Source organism: Anas platyrhynchos, chromosome 2 (genome assembly GCF_047663525.1).
Source record: "Anas platyrhynchos isolate ZD024472 breed Pekin duck chromosome 2, IASCAAS_PekinDuck_T2T, whole genome shotgun sequence".
Lineage (NCBI taxonomy): Eukaryota > Metazoa > Chordata > Aves > Anseriformes > Anatidae > Anas > Anas platyrhynchos.
Genome location: NC_092588.1, coordinates 158,963,959 through 158,980,543, shown reverse-complemented (window position 1 = coordinate 158,980,543; position 16,585 = coordinate 158,963,959). Strand labels below are relative to the sequence as shown.

Below are 16,585 nucleotides of genomic sequence, written 5' to 3'. Positions count from 1 at the left end.
CCCCTCGCCTCTGCCCCCCCAGCCCCATCCCCGTGTCCTGCGGTGAGCCCTGGGGGTGTGCAGGGAGGGGGAAGCTGCGCCGTGAATGTTTCCGACCAGGACCTGTACCTTGTCAGCCTGCGACTGTACTAATGGACTGCTGCAGGCACAGAGAATAAAGTACTTGAACTCCAGCCTCTGTCTGAAGCCTTTTCCCTGCTGGAAGGGGTGCAGGAGTGCTCAGGGGAACGCGCAGCTCCCTGGTGTGTTGGAAAAGAAACTGCATTGGAAAGGATCGTGGTCTTTCTGTCTTGCCTTTCTTGCTCCTGGGGTAACTTCAAAATACACCCCGCTCTCCTGGGTGCCTGAGGAGCTTCCAGGCCCCAGCATGGTTTTTGCACCCACAGCTTTCCCCACGGAGCTGCTTCCTGAATGCTCCTGGGGGCTTCAGCAGGAGGTGCGGGGCTGCAAAGCAGGTGGCCAACAACGGGGTCAGCACTAAAAAGCACTAAAAGCTTCACTTAGAATGCAGCAATGTGACTTCAAATCCACTGGAGGCTAAAGCAGAGTAAGGGAGGGTTTTTGTTTTTTTTTTTTTTCCTTATTGCCTCCATCTGTCATACTTAAAACTGATGCTGAAAGCAGCTTACGGCTCCATCAGCCTTTGCCACGAGCTCCTGAATGCCACAAAGCTCGGTGTTTTCTTCCATTTGGCTTTTACCTTCTCTGGCTTAAAAGAAAACTTGTCTTGTTGCTTATTTTACAATGTTTTTGGCTCCTGCAAGCTGTGAAGGACCCGGTGCTGTGGATGTGCCAGCAGCTCCCTCAGAGGGGGTGGAGGGACTCTGGAAAGGGGCCAGGTATCCCTGCAGGGCTGCCTGCCTGTGACTTTTCAGCCACTGCTTTGTGAGGAGCGGAGGCATCTCTTAGTGCTCACCAAACCCCTCGTCCCAAGGCCTTTTGCACCTTTTATAATTTGTCTTCCCTGAGACCGGTGCCCCCCACTCCAGGGAGAGGCAGGAGACCCTGGCAGAGCTGCTGCCTCTGCCTGGGTCTGAGTTGGGCAGAGGATGAAAATCTCACAGGTACCTCAACGTAGGTTTTTTTTTTTTTTTTTTTAAGGGCATTCATGGGGTTTTGCTGGGCAGAAGTTGCTTTGGGGAAAAAAACTCTTGACTTCCCTTTTTGGCAATGGCTTTAGTGCCACTTGTGACTAAGATGTGTGGGTTGTGGTGCTGGGCGGTTCTGGGAATCTTGGTGCTGGATTCGGCCGGGCTCCCCTTTGGGTTTCCTTTGTACTGGAGCCAGGCAGTGGCTGTGCCATGACCCAGTGCCCTGCGAGCCCCCTCCTGCATGGGGTCACCCCCCTGCACCGTGCCCCTGCTTTGGTTTTACAGCCCCAGGGGGTGTCCTGCCATCACTTGGCACTGCCAGCCAGGGCGGAGGGAGGCAGATTCTCTTTGGAGGTCACCAGGTTTGGGCTGGGAACTCGTCCTCCTGGCACTGCCAGGCTCCGTGACCTGCGGTGTCACAGCCGGGCTGGGCAAATCCACGGGGGTAGAATCGTGCCCAACAAGCTGCGGAGCTGTGAGCGTTGGCTGGGAGCGACACCGGGGCCCCGACTGCTGCCTCCTGGCTCCTCCCTGCACTGCAGCGCCTGCTGCACGGGGAAATTCGGGCTGGGGAAATTTGGGCTGGGGAAATTCGGGCTGGCTGCATCGTAGCCACTGCCGGGGATGTTCCTGGGAAGGGCCGAGGCTTTCGGGGCTGTCGGTCCCTGCCAGGGCACGGGGTGAGGACAGCAGGCAGGGGTCTGCGCCGCCCTCGTTCTCCTCCCCCCAAAATGTTTCCCAGGACGGGCGCAGGGAGGAGAAGGGATGTCACGGAGACCACCGCAGCTCGGCCACTCGGGGCTTCCTTTGGGTTTGTTTCTGCTTTTGCGGTCACAGCCTCCGCGGCCGCAGACAGGGCGCGCTGGCTCCGGGGCAGGTTTGCTGCTTCGCAGCGGCGGAAGGCGCAGCCCCGCTTTGTTTCTGTTGGATGAACTCTCCAGCGATGTTTGCTGGGGCTTAGGGCTTGAGCAAGGAGCCGTAAAAAGGGAGACTGACATCAAAAGAGGAAAGTGGACGGAGGCCAAGAGGAACGCGGCCAAGTTCTTCTTTCTGTTTCACTCTGTGCGGGAAATCCCCCAAAACCGAGGGCTCCTGTCACATCCCCACGCCACGGCCCTGCTGCCACTTGGCTGGGCAGGTGACAGGGTCCCCAAGGAGGGCACATCCTTGGCCCCCACGGCCACATCCCGGGTGTCCCCGCCGAAGGAATGAAGCAGGGTGCGGATGGAGACAGCAGCTACTTCACGGCGGTGAGATTAGGAGGCGCAAACACCACGCGGTGCTGCTCAAACCTCTTCAGGCAGCTGCCTGGTGCCAGGGGAAGGTGCAAGCCCGGCTCCGCGGCACTCAGCCCTTCTGAGCGGGGCCATCCCATGAGCCGGGGCCAGCGGTGTGCCGAGGGGTTCAGGCCACCACCAAGCCCCCCAGTGCGGCACGCAGTGAGCCCTGCGCCCATGGGAACTCTCCAGGCATCCTCACGGCCCCAGATGTGGGCTCTGCCCACGCAGAGGGCACCACAAAGTGGCTTTGGGGCTGTCCTGGGTGCAGAGTCCGCGCTTTGCATGCGGAGGGGCCGAGCAGGGGCCTGGCTGTTCCCATCCTGCAGCAGGACGAGCGGTGCCCCAAGTCCCGCTGGGCTGCTCCTCTCCCCTCCACCCGATGTGCTTGAAGTTGGGAGCGAAGGCTGACGGTCACGGCACGAGGCAGAGCCCCTGCCCTGCACCACACAGCCCAAATTCCCTGGGAAACCCGGCTAGCAACAGCGGCTGGACCTGGGAGCAGCACCGCAGGAACCGTTTGGCATCGATGCCGGGACTCCGGGACGCTCTTCCTCCACAACTGGTCCGGGCTCTGCTGAAACGGGGAAGCCATCCCTGGGAAGTCGCCCTCTCTGGCAGGATCCCTGAGCTCTCCAGCACTGCTGATGATGGGAATCTTTTAGTGGGATCCCAAACTCACAGCAGACAAGGTCACGTCTGGCATTTCAACCCCTTTTGTGCCACCGAGCAGCCTCACCCTGGGTCTGAAGCCTCGAATCTGGGCTCCGGGTGCAGGAGCTGCAGCAGCAGCTCACGGAGGGGGTGGCAGGAGCAGGGACGTTTGCAGTGGGGACAAAGCCACGATTGTTGTCCCCACGTCATGGACGGGCTTCAAAGCAGCGGGCGGCTGTGGGGTGCGGAGGCTGCGGTGGAGCCGGCGAGTCGTGGATGGGCCTCGTGCTGCGGCTGAGCACCGGGCAGCTGCTGGCACCTGGGGGCTGGTACCATGCACGGAGGCTGGCAGTGCCCGTGGGGGGGATGTGGGAAGGGGCAGCGAGGTGCTGGGGCCCCGCAGAGATTTTGGGCATGGCTGAACACAGCAGGGGCTCAACAATTTACGGTTGTACTCGGTGATCTTAGAGGTCTCTTCCGCCCTAAACAATTCTGTGACTTTGCAGCAGCCTGGCTGCCTCACATCACTGAAGCAGGAGCTGGATGCGGAGCCAGGTGCTCTTTTCTTCCCCAGATGGGCATCCGGGACCCTTCGTCAGAAGCGTGTTTGTGCAGAGGGCAGCGAGCCTGGGTTTGAGCCTGGAGGGCTCAAAAAGCTGCCTGCTCCGTGCCTTCACGCCTCCGTGTCACCGGGACTTCAAGAGGAGAGCCTGGGAAAACCAAAAAATGTTGGGTTAGGAGGGGCTGTTAGAGAGGCTTCCTCCCCCAGCTCTGCAGCGATGCGCTCACACTTTGCTTTTGGCAAGAGCAGGAGCTTCTTTGCTGCGCTGTGCTCTGGTGGCAATGCTGGGGGTCGGATGCTTGCTTTTCCTCCTGATGATCATCCTGAGATGAGCAGATCCCTGCCCAAAAAGCCAGGCAACCTCTCCTCCCTCACCCCTCGGCAGCTGAAATAGATGTTTCTGTCTCTTAGACTGATGTTGCTGTTGACGAACGCAGGCGGGCACCCACCCCCTGATAAATAACTCCGCGATTTCCAAACAGAGCTGGTCTTTGCCATAGTTTCCTGCGGGGCCCCCGTGCAATCGGGCCGTGGCCGTCTCCGTCTCCACCGCAGCGAGCGCAGGGCCCAGCGCCTGCGTTCAGCTGAGTCACGGTGTCAGGTTGCTCGCAGCATCCACCGCAAGACATTTGGATCAGCCCCGGGGGGAGAAGCTGCCCCAGCTCAAAAGAACAAAATGCTTCAGCCCTTCATGGCTCGGCTGCAGACGGGGCCCTGCAGTACGCAGTGAGCAGGAGCCTGGGGGACACGGAGCCTCACCGTGTTGTCACCCGGCTGCCACCGATGCCTGGGGGTCCGTTCTTCTCTCACCAAACTCCCAGCGAGGAGAACTGCAACATCCAAACATCAGCACTCATCCTCCTGCGTATTATTTATGTGCTGGACTGGGCAAACCCCGAGCCTGGCTTTCAGCAGGTGTGGGATGCTCAAGGAGGGGACAAGAGACACTGGGGTAAAAGCCTGCACCACGATTTGGGCTCTGGCAGCACCCGAAATGCCTCCTGCCACCCGTTGTTGCTGTGTCTGCTGCATTCTGCCCCAAATCATCCATCACCGTGCCACCGAGGAGCAGGACCTGCTGCGGGCACTGTGCAGCTGTGCATTTACACAGACACCTCGTGTCTGGTGGTGACCCTCTCCTGCACATCGTTATACGTACGTGTGTGTATAAAACAGCACTTTTATGCCATCTCCTTGTTTAGCAATTTTAATTGCTTTAAAATTAATGGCCTGTAACTATCAGAAACAGACGTAAGCGCTGCTCCCTTCTGCAGGCTGCCTCCGCACGGCATCAGGACGCAATTTCTGCGATTTCATTAAGCTCCCCTCAGCTGCCCTGGCAGAAAGGCAGATATTTCTAAGCAAACATTAGCGTTCAAAAATATGCTGATTGTTTTCGGCGAGATGTATTTTCAGCGATAAATAAATGGCAGCGATTCAGCCACGCACCCCACTCGTGCACTTTTCGGTTCCGTGCAGCAGGGCGTCGACACGCCAGCCTTCCCTAACAATAGACTTCCTTTTTTTTTTTTTTGAGCAGCTCCTCCAGTTTTGGCCCGATTTTCCTCTCTGAACAAGAGGCTGTCTGTAGTCAACTGCTAGAGCAGAGATTATCTCTCCGTTCTTTGTGCCTGAGCACTCTGGCTGGGAAGCCCCTCGGGATTACCGCGGGATCGCTCAGAAATAAAGAGCCGTATTTGTAATATTTGGTTACAAATCACATCCTAACGCTCTTTAATAACTGGGCATGTTTACCATACAAACACGAAGCTTCGCTTTCATCGCCATCTCTCCAAGATTTGTTCCAACCTATCTTTCAATCTAACCCTACGAGGAACCTTGGAAACGGCACTGAGATCGACGCTCTTCCGTCGCGCTGCCGAAAGGAGCTGCTGCTGCTCCTTCCCCAGACGAACACAGCGCATGGGCAACTCGGTACACAGAAAAAAATGATATATTCTGCTCCCAAGTGTCCTCCCCAGGCAGCAGCCGGGGTCCCCCAGGCGCCCCCAGCCCCAGCCCTTCCTCCTGGCACCGCACAGGACCGGTGGTGGTCACTGCCTGAGCACAGCCCCAAAGGCTTCACCAGATTAGCAGCGTTTGTCTCAATTTCCAAATATGTCATAAAATTTTCTTGGGTGACCAGCTGGCCAACTTTCAGTATTCCTTTGCTTGCCCAGTGCTTGAATCTCCTGTTCCATGATTTAGGTTTAAAACGGGTGGGGAGGAGCGATGCCAAGCTGCTGCCACCCCAAACAAAGAAAAGATGAAAAACCTCTGCCGAAACAGAGAGTCGTTCTTGGAGGAAGCGATGATTTTCTTTAATCAACACAGCGATGTTTTACAGTCCCGGCAATAATTCTGGTCGCAGCTTTTTCCCCATTAAGGGGAAATCAGGAGCACTGCAGCCCCTCTGTCCCCCGAGGCTGCAGGGCTCTGTGTTCCCCCCGCCTTCCCCTTACCCGATTTTGCACGCTACGGGACCTCATTTTGCAACCTCCGAGCTGGTGCCCCCTGTTTAACGAGCCTCTGTTACCAGCCTACATTCATTCATTCATTACTTCTCAGGCTGTTCTTATGCCGTCCCCTTTCTAATAACATTGCATTCTCACCAATGCTTATTTGGGATGACTGTGGGAAGATTTTGCAACCAGATATAGGCTTGGCAAAATATTCATTATGACTGTGGCTCATCTTCCCAACCAAGAAATTGCATATTCCTCCCAGTGCTCCAAATCTGCTTCCATTTGCTGAGACAGCAATCTGACTTTTAAGTCGTTTGGCTCTTCTCAGTGGCTTGACATTTTACTGCTCAGGTTTCCTGAGGAATTTGTTGCAGACTAATACTTAATCACGCTCTGCTCGGGTGACAGCTCAAGTTCAGCAAAAAATATCGCTCGCCTTCAGGTCTGGATTCGTTTAATTTGGAAGCAGATGCTTTCCCAAAGCAACGGATTTATTTGGGTACTAATTTTAGGGCAGTGTTTGGGCTGGTTACAACCAGCACCGTTCTGTCAGCATGTGCAGCGCGTTCCCGGCGGTTATGACAAACTGATTATTCCTCGTGCTCTCTTCCAAGGGCTCCACGGCCAAGTGAAGGAGACAATAGGCATCGGAGGCTGTTCTCAGAGAATTGCTCCGTTGACTTTCCAACTGCTTTGGGGCTGAGGCTGAGAGAAGCTGAGCGTTAAGAGAACATGGGAGGGATGCCCACATGGGACACGACTTCAAACAGAGCGCTCCCTTTCCCAAACCCTCTCTACAATGAGAGATTCATCCAGCTAAAAATAAAAGGGTTTCTGCTGGCTAAAGCAAAGCACCACGACGATTTCCAAGTGGTAGCAGGAGCTGAACATTGTCCTCGCTGCATCCAGTTTCGTTTGGGGGTTACATAAACCACAAGCTGTTTACCCCCTGGTGCTTTTGCTAAAATCTTTAAAAAGCGATGTAATAACAAGTACTCTAAGCACTGCACCCCACAACGGCTCTGCCCACCAGGAGAACAACACCAGGAGTGTCTTTCATGGGCTGTGGACATTCCTCCTTGAAAGGGATGTCCCTGAGGGCATCCCTTAGGGGTGCTAACAACGCCTTCAGTGCCTCCTGCCTTTCACCTGGGTGCTGCCTGGCCCCACAGCTTCTCAAGTCCTTCTTGCCTTCAACTTATCTCCAATTTCAGGTTTAGTCCATCCCACCTTCAGCCTGCTGCTCACAGATCTACTCGAATAACTTCAGAACTGGGGCTGTTTGAGGCCTCCAGGGTTTTATGTTAGGCAGCAACAGTAGCACATATTTCATTACGTTGTGAAACGACCTTTTGGGGTTGTTTTTAATTTTGGAAAGAATTCTTGAGTCATTCCAAACTTTCAAGCCAACAGCTTCATTTTCACATGGCGTCCCTGTGTTCCTAAAGGTTTGCTTGCTGGCATCTGTCGCCAAGATATTCAACTATGCTCTTAAATTAGTTAATTGCAACACAACTTGCTGATCCGTCTTGACTCTCTTCTAAGCTTTTTAGCTCATTCTCTGGGATTCGTTTTTTCCCGAGCTCTCTCTATCTGTAAGATTCTCTGTTTATTGACTAACGCTGGCACTGAGGACTTTTATTTAAAGAAGTCTTTATCACTCGTTTTTTATCCCCTGTTTCTTTAGCGCTTATTTTGTGGCATTTCATGCCCGCAATTTTCCCAGCTGCTGCAAACCTGCAAATAAAGTAACTCGGGGGCAGGTTAGATGAGGGGGGCTTTGGTTCCTTCAGAATTTGGTTTGTTCCCTTTCAAGGCAGTCTTTGATAGAGATTCTACTTCGCAGCTAAGTGCTGCCAATAAAAATTCATTTAACTTATCAAAAACGTGGGCTATCTGGCTGCCTGGATCCTTGTCTGAACACTCCCTGTATTTCCCATTACGTTCAACTCACAGAGGTGTGCCTAAACGTTCCTTAATTTTCTGCCTCTCAGCTGCCATGCTGTTTTCCGTGATAATTCCTCTTGACTGCAAAAATTAAACACCAAAAGACTCCTTAACTCAGCCCCCATCAACTCGCCTTTGCTGAGCCCTGATCACCCGCCTAGTCCCCGCAGGACGCGGTTTACCCCATGACCCCGAAACGCTCGGGGGCTCCCAGCCTTCTTGCTGAATTTAACTTCTGCCAGGGCCAGGCTTTCTACAAGCTTCTGTCCTCCCTCTCCCCTCCTTCCCTTTCTGAATTTCACGGCTTGCCAAGATTTTTTTTTTTTTTCATCAGATTATCGTTATTTTCCATGCTTTGTACGAACGATTTGGATTTCTGTTCCAAGCAACTGGAGTGCATCCCCCTCCCTTGCTTAAAGTCTTGCATTTTTGGAAGATGAATAAGAATTTAAATGGGAACTCTCACCCATAGTAATGAGAGCTGCTGTCATTTCCCCCAGCTCTCATTTCTTTTTACAGTGAGAGCAGAAAAATATGTGGAAAAAAATATATAGCCACTTGTGGCCTCTGAGCATGGGCTTTGGATATTGTCTGGATTTTGTTTTTTTCCTACTGACGATGATGAAATTTCACAATCAGGTCTCCAGGTCTGTTCTGAAGTCCCGAGAGAAGAAAGAGTCTTCTAGAAACTGTGTTTACTTTGTCTCTTCCAGAAACCTTGGGTTTAACAGCAACGTAATTAAATTTTTATAGGACAGATTGGGTTTCATCCTTCAGCATTCTCAAGCAACTTTTAATTCGAGTGTCATCCTCCCTCTGTTTTATATATAATGCATGCAGCTCTCTGCTGTGGCCGTGTCACGCAGCACACTGACGTGCTTTCACTTTTCTCCTTTGGGCTAGTTTCTAGCAGTTACGCCCTCACCCCAGCCTTGTTTTGTTTTTTTTTTTCCCTACCACAATTTTGGATGTGAGATAATTCCTCAGAGATCACCTCTCCAACCCCGGCCTCGGGGCTTCGCTGAATTTCTCTGGCTCATGTATTCCACCCTGCTTTGGCAGCCAGGGTTCGTGAGCAGATTGAGAAAAACCTCTCCAGTTGCAAGCCTGAAAAACTCGTCCTGGTGAGGCAAGGCATTTGAATGTTTCGGAAGGTCCATCTTCAGCAGCCCACTGCTCTGCTGCTGCTGAGCTGGGCACTAATGGGACACTGCCTTTAATCCACACAGAGGGCTTGCTTCTAGCCTGAAAAGATGTTTTTCATGCAATTTTCATGCGTGGCTCATATTTAAAACCAAAGCATCTAAATGCAAGCTACACGCCCTCTATTTGCATGTCTGGACTGATGAGTGTGCGAAATGGGACCAGCAGTGGCTGCACAGCATCGGATGAGCATCATGCACACGGTCTGTCCATCCCACATGTCCTTCATAGGCTTCGTGCAAATGGGCCAGCTGCCCAAATGGAAAATAAACGAGAGAAAATGCCCTGGGAATTCTTCGGGCAGCCAAAGTGCTCTCAGCCATTTCCACGAACCAAGGGGAATTTTGTGGGAGTCAGGTTTCTAAAGTGGCTGTGTTGTTTCAGAAAGGGAACCTGGGCATTACTGTCGCTGGCCCGACTTCTGTTTACTCTGAAAAAAAAAATAACAAAAGGAAAAACAAAACATTAGAGATTTAAAAGAAATATGAAGTATAATGGAAGTGCTGCAACACAGGTGAGTGATGTAGGAGATGTAGGCGAAGGGCAAAGCCTTGCCAAAAACAACACGCGTGGTGCTGTCACTTCCCACGATAGCAAGGAAGTTGAAGAAGTCAAGAGAGTTCAGCAAAAGTAGGGCAGGCAGCCGCGGAAAAGAGAAGAGCACCCGATGAGAGATTTGAGGGATCGGCTGCGCTTACCTCAGATAAAAGGAAAGTCAGAAATTATGTGATGGAAGCAGAGAAAATACTGAATAGCCTGCAGAAGCTGCAGCGGGAGCAGCTTTCCAGTTCTTTTTTTTTGTTGTTGTTGTAGCACAAAAACAAAGGAATTAGAAAACAGCGCATTCCAACCCATTAATTTGCACATGTGCCATTACACCGGGGAACCTGTTGCCACAAGAAAGCGCTGCCACTGGCTCATTACAGCTCAGAAAGGGAGTGGACCGTTGGGTCCCAAGAAGTCTGGGCCAGTCATAATGAGCGGTGTGGGGAAGTTATTAAATCCCGTGTCCCAGGGCTTTCGGAGGCCAGCAATGAGAGCGCGGGGTGAGGTTTGGTGCGAGGAGCTCACCCCTACCATGGGCTGGCAAACTGACTGCTCCTGTTTCTGCACACCTGGCACCATCAGTGACGAGGTGATGTGAAAAAAGGGGAATTTTGGTTGCCTTTCACAATTCATTCACTTTGTCCAAGCAACGACAGCACGTCTCTGGTAAAAGAGGCACGGCAGGCCCCCGGATAGCCGTGTCCTTCGTCTCGCCACCCCCAGCTCTGCTCCTCTCGGCCTCTAGATGAGTGCTCACAACTTCCCTGCTGATGCTTTCTGTGCCTTATCTTGCACCTGAGCTCATGAGGGAAGAAGAGAATGGTAAAATTACAACAAACAAGGTCCTGGCCTTGAGATGCTCCTGGCTGGTGAGGGATCTGACTTGCGGAAAGCTTCGTGCAGACCTGCAGGGCCCACGAAGCTGGGCTCTTAGCAAACTTCTTTTTTTTTCCCCAGAACAGTCTTCTTCTGTCTCATCACACAGCTTTTGTCAGTCCTGGTTACATGCTCCATCTGGTTTGGGCTGGAAGCTCCTTGGGGCCCAGAGACCTCTCACCCTGCCTTGTCCCCCGTGTCCTGTGCTCCAGAAGCAGGAGAGGAATGGCAAAGCACAATCAAAGTCACCAGGAGGAATTCGTGAGCGGCACGGCAAGGAAGAAAACGCCTGTGGCTTCACCAGGGAGAGCTGCACACCGTGGAGAACGTGCTTAAAATCCCCTCGCTCCCCCACTTAGGAGTTTGGGGAGAATAATTTTATTGAAAGGCAAATCCTTTAATCTCCAGACATAAATCAACAGAATGGCAGAACTACTTAGGACAGAGCATATCATATAGGGCATGTTCTGTATGTCTTTTCCCTTTAAACAACCAGGGGCCCTCCAGCTGTTAACCTATTTAGAAAAGGTAACTCAAGGCTACACACGGCCTCCTGAGGACATTTCCGTTCCGTCATTGCAGCACAAACTCAATTTTTCTGCTTCAGGAGAAGTGGGCACGGGTTACAGGGGCCCAGGCTAGAGAGGGGAGCAGCCCGATGCTAAAAGCCCCCTCCGGTGCAGAGGAACAGGACTAAGTCCCCAGAAGGCCAGGCTGCCCGGTGCTTTGCAGGGTAAAGCTCTGCTTAAAGAACTCAGGAAGTCTCAGCTCCTGCATCACAACAAGCCCACATCCCCTGATGGCTGCAGGTTCTCCTCGTCCAGCGTGGAAAACCAGGCACTGCGTGGGGGGAGCAGGGAGCACCTCGTGCCCTGGGACACCCCCAGCAGGGCTGGGATGCAGGCTGCACTTTCTGCTGGTGCTCCCAGGACTGCAGAGCCCCAGCAGTGGTTCTTACCCAGCAACGTGCTGCAGCCATCCTCCTCCTCCTCCTCCTCCTTCTCCTCCTCCTCCTCCTCCTCCTCCTCCTCAGTGACCCCACACACTGGGGACGGTGACAGATAGAGCCCAGATCAGGAGACCACGGGGTGTGCCAGCTGCAAGGCAAATCTCATGACCGGTCGGAGAGACTCGGCAGGTCGCTGGGGCGGCAGGGATCCCCGGCCAAAATTCCATGCCTTCCATTATGCTGGAGTCAGCCTCGCTGAGCAAACAGCCCTGTCTGGCCGGCGACTATCTGCCGGTGACCCACAAATGCTTTTGTTGTCGCCGGAGCAGCGTCCTGCCTAGCTCTGAGTACTTAGCTTCTCATTGCGTCCTGATTCACGATAGGGAAGTGGATGTGAAACGAAGACTGCGGCATGGGAGTGAAAGTTACAGGCTGGTTTTGTAAGAGGATTCAAATGCTCCAAGGTGCTTTCAGGCATTCACTTTGAAAAGCACACAAACACCTCCTTTTCCTGGAAATGAGAGACTGTTGGTGCTGCTCTAGGTGTTGCACTAATTGACTGCTCCACTCAAGCACTTTATAGCTCAAGTCCAACTTTTTATTTTTTATTTTTAAAATTATTATTTTATAGAGGTTCAGGTTCACTACTTCGTAACTGCCACTCTGCCTAGTGTTCATTTTTGGAAATGACCCCTCCGAAGGCTCTGCTGCCTGTTTGAGATGAGTGAGAGATGAGAGGAATGACAGCCAACCCCTCAGCAGCAAGCAGCTCTGAGAGCAGCATCCCTGCGGAGCCAGGACAAGCCCCAGCAGCCTGCCTCGCAAGCACTGCTCCTGTCAGGCATTCACCTTTGGCTATCTTGTCATTTGCTTTGAGGAGTGAATGACAAACCCTTGAAAAATGGGCAAGAAAGCTGTACAGTTCTTTCTCTCCAAGACTTTTGCTGTCAGTACCCCAGACTCAGCAGAGTCAAACCCTGCCACATTACCAGGCATCCTTAATTTGCCCTGGCTCCCATCAAAGTGGTGATGAATGCGCATTTGCTAGAAATGAGCTCTCACTTTCCAGCTCTCAGTGCTCCCCAGTGACTCAGGAGATACGAGTCAGGCTTACACGTAGAACAGCCCAGCTTCTGGCCTGCTCCACCTGCCCTGCTGGGCAGGACTGACTCTTTGGGGCGATGAGCTGGTCCCCTTCCCTTTCCCCCATCCACTTTTACTGTCTGGCTTGATGAAAGGGCTGAGCTATTGCCTACTAAGCTTTTCTCCCTGCCTCCCTCACAAAAATAAAATCATCTCCCTCCCTCCTGCAAGGACAGATGCACTTGCAGCACCTTGTAGATTTTGGCCACCATGCCAAGAGGAAAGTGGTTCTTGCTGCCCTCTCTTTCAGGCCACATGCAGCTGAGAAAGGACTCTTCAGTCTGGAGAGGCAGCTGGAAAAGCAAGTGGAGAAGTAGGTTATATTCTTTTGAGGGATAAACAAAGATAAATGAAATGCTCTGAAGTTTTGCATAGGGGAGGCACATGGAAAAGCAACAAATCAAGTCTGTCCTTAAGTTGCTCCCAGAAAGAACAAAACAGACTTTAGATTTTAAGCAAAAACAGGGAGGATTCTTGTTAAATAGTGCCCCACAAACTTGCACTGAACCTGGGTAGGTTAATAAAATAGCCATCAGTTTTCTGGGCAGGCTAGGCTTGTAAGTGCAGTACCAACCACGAGAACATGTCAGTCAGTTGTTCACCCTGAAACAAGCCCACTGGGATTTCATCCTGCCTTTACATTGATGGTTTCTGAAGAGTTACAGGGATTTATCTGTGCAGAGGAGAGATGTAGCTTGTATTATATTATCGTTCTTCCTTCTGGTCAGGAACAAGTTATTCTGCTCTTCAGATGCAAGCTGAGCTGTCAAACACTCTTCCATCCTGCTTCCAAAGCCAACCATAAAAGTATGACCGGCTTCAGCTGAAGCAAGACAGGATCTAAGGAAATCAGGAAGCCCAATTCTCAGTGTAAGGAGAAGCTATAGGACAAAAAAACCAAAGCAGCTTAAGGTGTCCAAGGAGCATGTCATGCAGAACAAAGAAGCAGCTGTAGATGGGGATGAGGCAAGCAGAAGAATCTGTTCTCAGCTAGCAATGAGCTAGGCAGAGAGCTGTCTGGACAGTGATGCTACATGCCATAGAAATAGATTTAATTTGTCTCCTTAGGAGGAGAAAAAGCACTGCTTTGGGGCTGATGGTAGCCCAGTTTACAAACGGACATTTCCCAAATTCCATGAGCAGTGAAACAGGGATGTTTGGATTAGGGTGCGCAGTGGCCTGCTGCACCATATAGTTTGGAACGGACACACCTATCATTAACAAAAGCAGAGGGCTGCCACCTGCCCTGATTTATGATGGTTGGGTGTGCTTGGCTGGGAATAGGGTGTTATCAAAGCTGTCGCTTGACCCAGTAAAGCCTGGGAACTTCTGTCTCCTTAAAACACCGATGGTCTGTCTCTAGTGTGACCAGCGAGCATTAAAGTCTAGGCTTTGGACTCTGACATTTTCCTTTTGGGGAATAAATCCAGGGCTTGGTGAGCAACCAGAAGTTCTTTTTAGGGCCCAAAGCAGTCAGCCCAGTGGTCAGGTGTACTCCCTAGCATGGCATTGATGCGACACAGAGTCTGCTCCAGGGGCACGGGAATTATTGGTCTGCAGCAGAATGAGGGTCTAGCCTACCTCTGTCAGCACCTAGAAGAAAGGCTGGAGAGAACCGAGGTGGATTTACCAAGGAGGAGAGAGGGACCTTTAAGCCTATGTTGATCTGAAGTCCTGGATAGGCTGGGACAGCCCTGAAATTCAAACCGTCACCTGGTCCTCCCAAAGCAAGCTATTAAGAAGCTATTTTATCACAGAGCGTAAAAATAGCACATGGTGCAAGCAGTTGTTATATATATGCCTTTCATCAGGACATGGGATTTCCCCCTATCTTGCCCTTGCAAGCAGGGCCCTGGGAAGCACCCAGTTCTCAAATTTGGCAGGAGGGGGGGCGGGCAGAAGTTGCAACCTTACCTGCACACGGATGGGGTGTGCCCCTTCCCACAGCCTGATGCAGAGGGTGTTCCCTCCCGCAAGTGACCCGACCTAAGCGACACACCTATTTTGGGTTTAATTTAGTCACCAGACTTTGATTTTCCTATCTAGCAGGCCAGTGTGTCGCATACTCCCATGAGATTTAGTAGCTCCCCCCGGTCAGATGAGTGACACACACACCCCCGGGGCACATGCACAAATTTTGCTGCCAACAGACAGGGACAACCTCCCCTCCCTCCAGGATGAACTCGCATCATAGTTTGCAGTGGTTTAAGGCATGAAGCGTGAGCCTGAGCATTCCTCCTGCATGGCTGTTGTCACCGTACCAAGATTTAATGGTCTCACCTTTCACTTATCTGCTTCCTATGAAGTTTCAGCCGTGTGCGCTACAGCTACGCCTGCTGTAAAAAGCCTGGTCTTTCATCACTTTCCATCCTGCTATCTGTACGTTTCATCACTACAACTTGTTCTCCCGTCTTTTCTCCTGTCCTGCAGGCAAAGACAGACACATTTCAGGACCAGAAGGGCCATCGCAGAATCTAAGCAAAAGCAGCAGTGATGTGTGTCATTCAGACACTTGGGTGGGTGGGTGAATGCCCCACCTGCCCTGGACATTGTGTTTTGGAGCAGGAACCTCCTTCCAGCTGCCTCCCCACCTCAGTCTCCGTGTCCATCATACACATTTGTGCTCCCAGGACATCCTCTCCCCGGCCAAATGTGGCTCCTTCCCACTTCCATGAGATCTCCTTCATCTTTGTTCAGCCTTCATCCACCCTCAGACTTCTCTGTCTGTCGGCAACCTCCTTGGTCCCCAAAGGTGTGAGGAGAAAGCCCTGACACCACGAAGCATGAGGTGTCCCTTGTCACTGTGTTTCAGCACTGCACATAGGGGTTGCTCGTCCCTGCTCACCTCCCCTCACGGCTTCCCCTCAGCTGCCATCGCCCTTCACGGCTTCTCCTCGGCCATCACCCTCCAGCCTCTGGCTTTGCCTCAGCCATGTCCCCTCAGATGTGTCCCCTCAGCCCCCTGTCCCCCCAGCCATGTCCCCTCAGATGTGTGTCCCTCAACCATGTCCCCTCAGCTCCCTGTCCCCCCAGCCATGTCCCTCGGCCATGTCCTTCATCCATGTCCCCTCAGCCACATCCCTCAGCCATGTCCTCTCAGATGTGTGTCCTTCAGCCATGTCCCCTCATCCCCCTGTCCCCTCAGCCATGTCCTTCATCCATGTCCCTCATCCACATCTCCTCAGCTCCCTGTCCCCTCAGCCATGTCCCCTCAGCCCCATCCTCTCAGCCCCTCAGCCATTTCCCCTAATCCCCCTGTCCCCTCAGCCCCATCCTCTCATCCATGTCCCCTCAGCCCACTGTCCCCTTAGCCATGTCCTTCATCCACATCCCTCATCCACGTCCCCTAACCCCCCTGTCCCCTCAGCCATGTCCCATGTCCCCTCAGCCGTGTCCCTCAACCACATCCCCTCAGCCCCCTGTCCCCTCAGCCCCATCCTCTCAGCCACGTCCCTCAGACACATCCCCTCATCTCCCTGTCCCCTCATCCCCATCCTCTCTGCCCTGTCCCCTCAGCCATGTCCCATTTCCCCTCAGCCATGTCCCCTCAGCCCCCTGCCCCCTTGCCTTCTGCCCCACACCCCTTCCCCTCAGGCTCTCCCAATCATCCCCAGCTCCCCAAAACCCATCTCTGCTGCGCTTCTCCTTCCCTATAGCCCCTTCTCCTTCCCCTTAGCCCCTTCTCTTTTCCTATAACCCCTTCTCTTTTCCTATAGCCCCTTCCTTATAGCCCCCTCCCCTCAGCCCCCGCCCCGCCCCGCCATGGCCCCTCCGCGCCGCCCCCTCCCCCCCCCCGCCCTGTCACTGCGGCACCGCCTCAGCCCCGCCCGCCTTTTTTTCGTCCCGCCCCCCCGCCGCCCGCGCTCGCTCCG

General features: G+C 53.0%; 1 long non-coding RNA gene across 3 annotated transcripts; it reads right to left on the bottom strand.

Annotated features, from left to right (window-relative positions):
- Positions 1-4,605: 4,605 nt before the first annotated feature.
- On the bottom strand, positions 4,606-16,416 carry LOC106019907 (uncharacterized). 3 transcript variants are annotated; one of them, XR_005263814.2, is made up of 4 exons: positions 15,251-16,416; positions 14,994-15,137; positions 8,954-9,629; positions 4,606-8,077 (listed from the first exon to the last, which is right to left on the bottom strand). It is a non-coding gene; the product is annotated as an uncharacterized lncRNA (long non-coding RNA). The 3 variants fall into 3 exon arrangements; XR_011807154.1 differs by lacking the exon at positions 8,954-9,629 and adding an exon at positions 12,905-13,006 and having other exon boundaries at positions 15,251-16,410; XR_001195126.5 differs by lacking the exons at positions 4,606-8,077; positions 8,954-9,629 and adding an exon at positions 10,548-13,006 and having other exon boundaries at positions 15,251-16,404.
- Between the last annotated feature and the right edge of the window lie 169 nt (positions 16,417-16,585).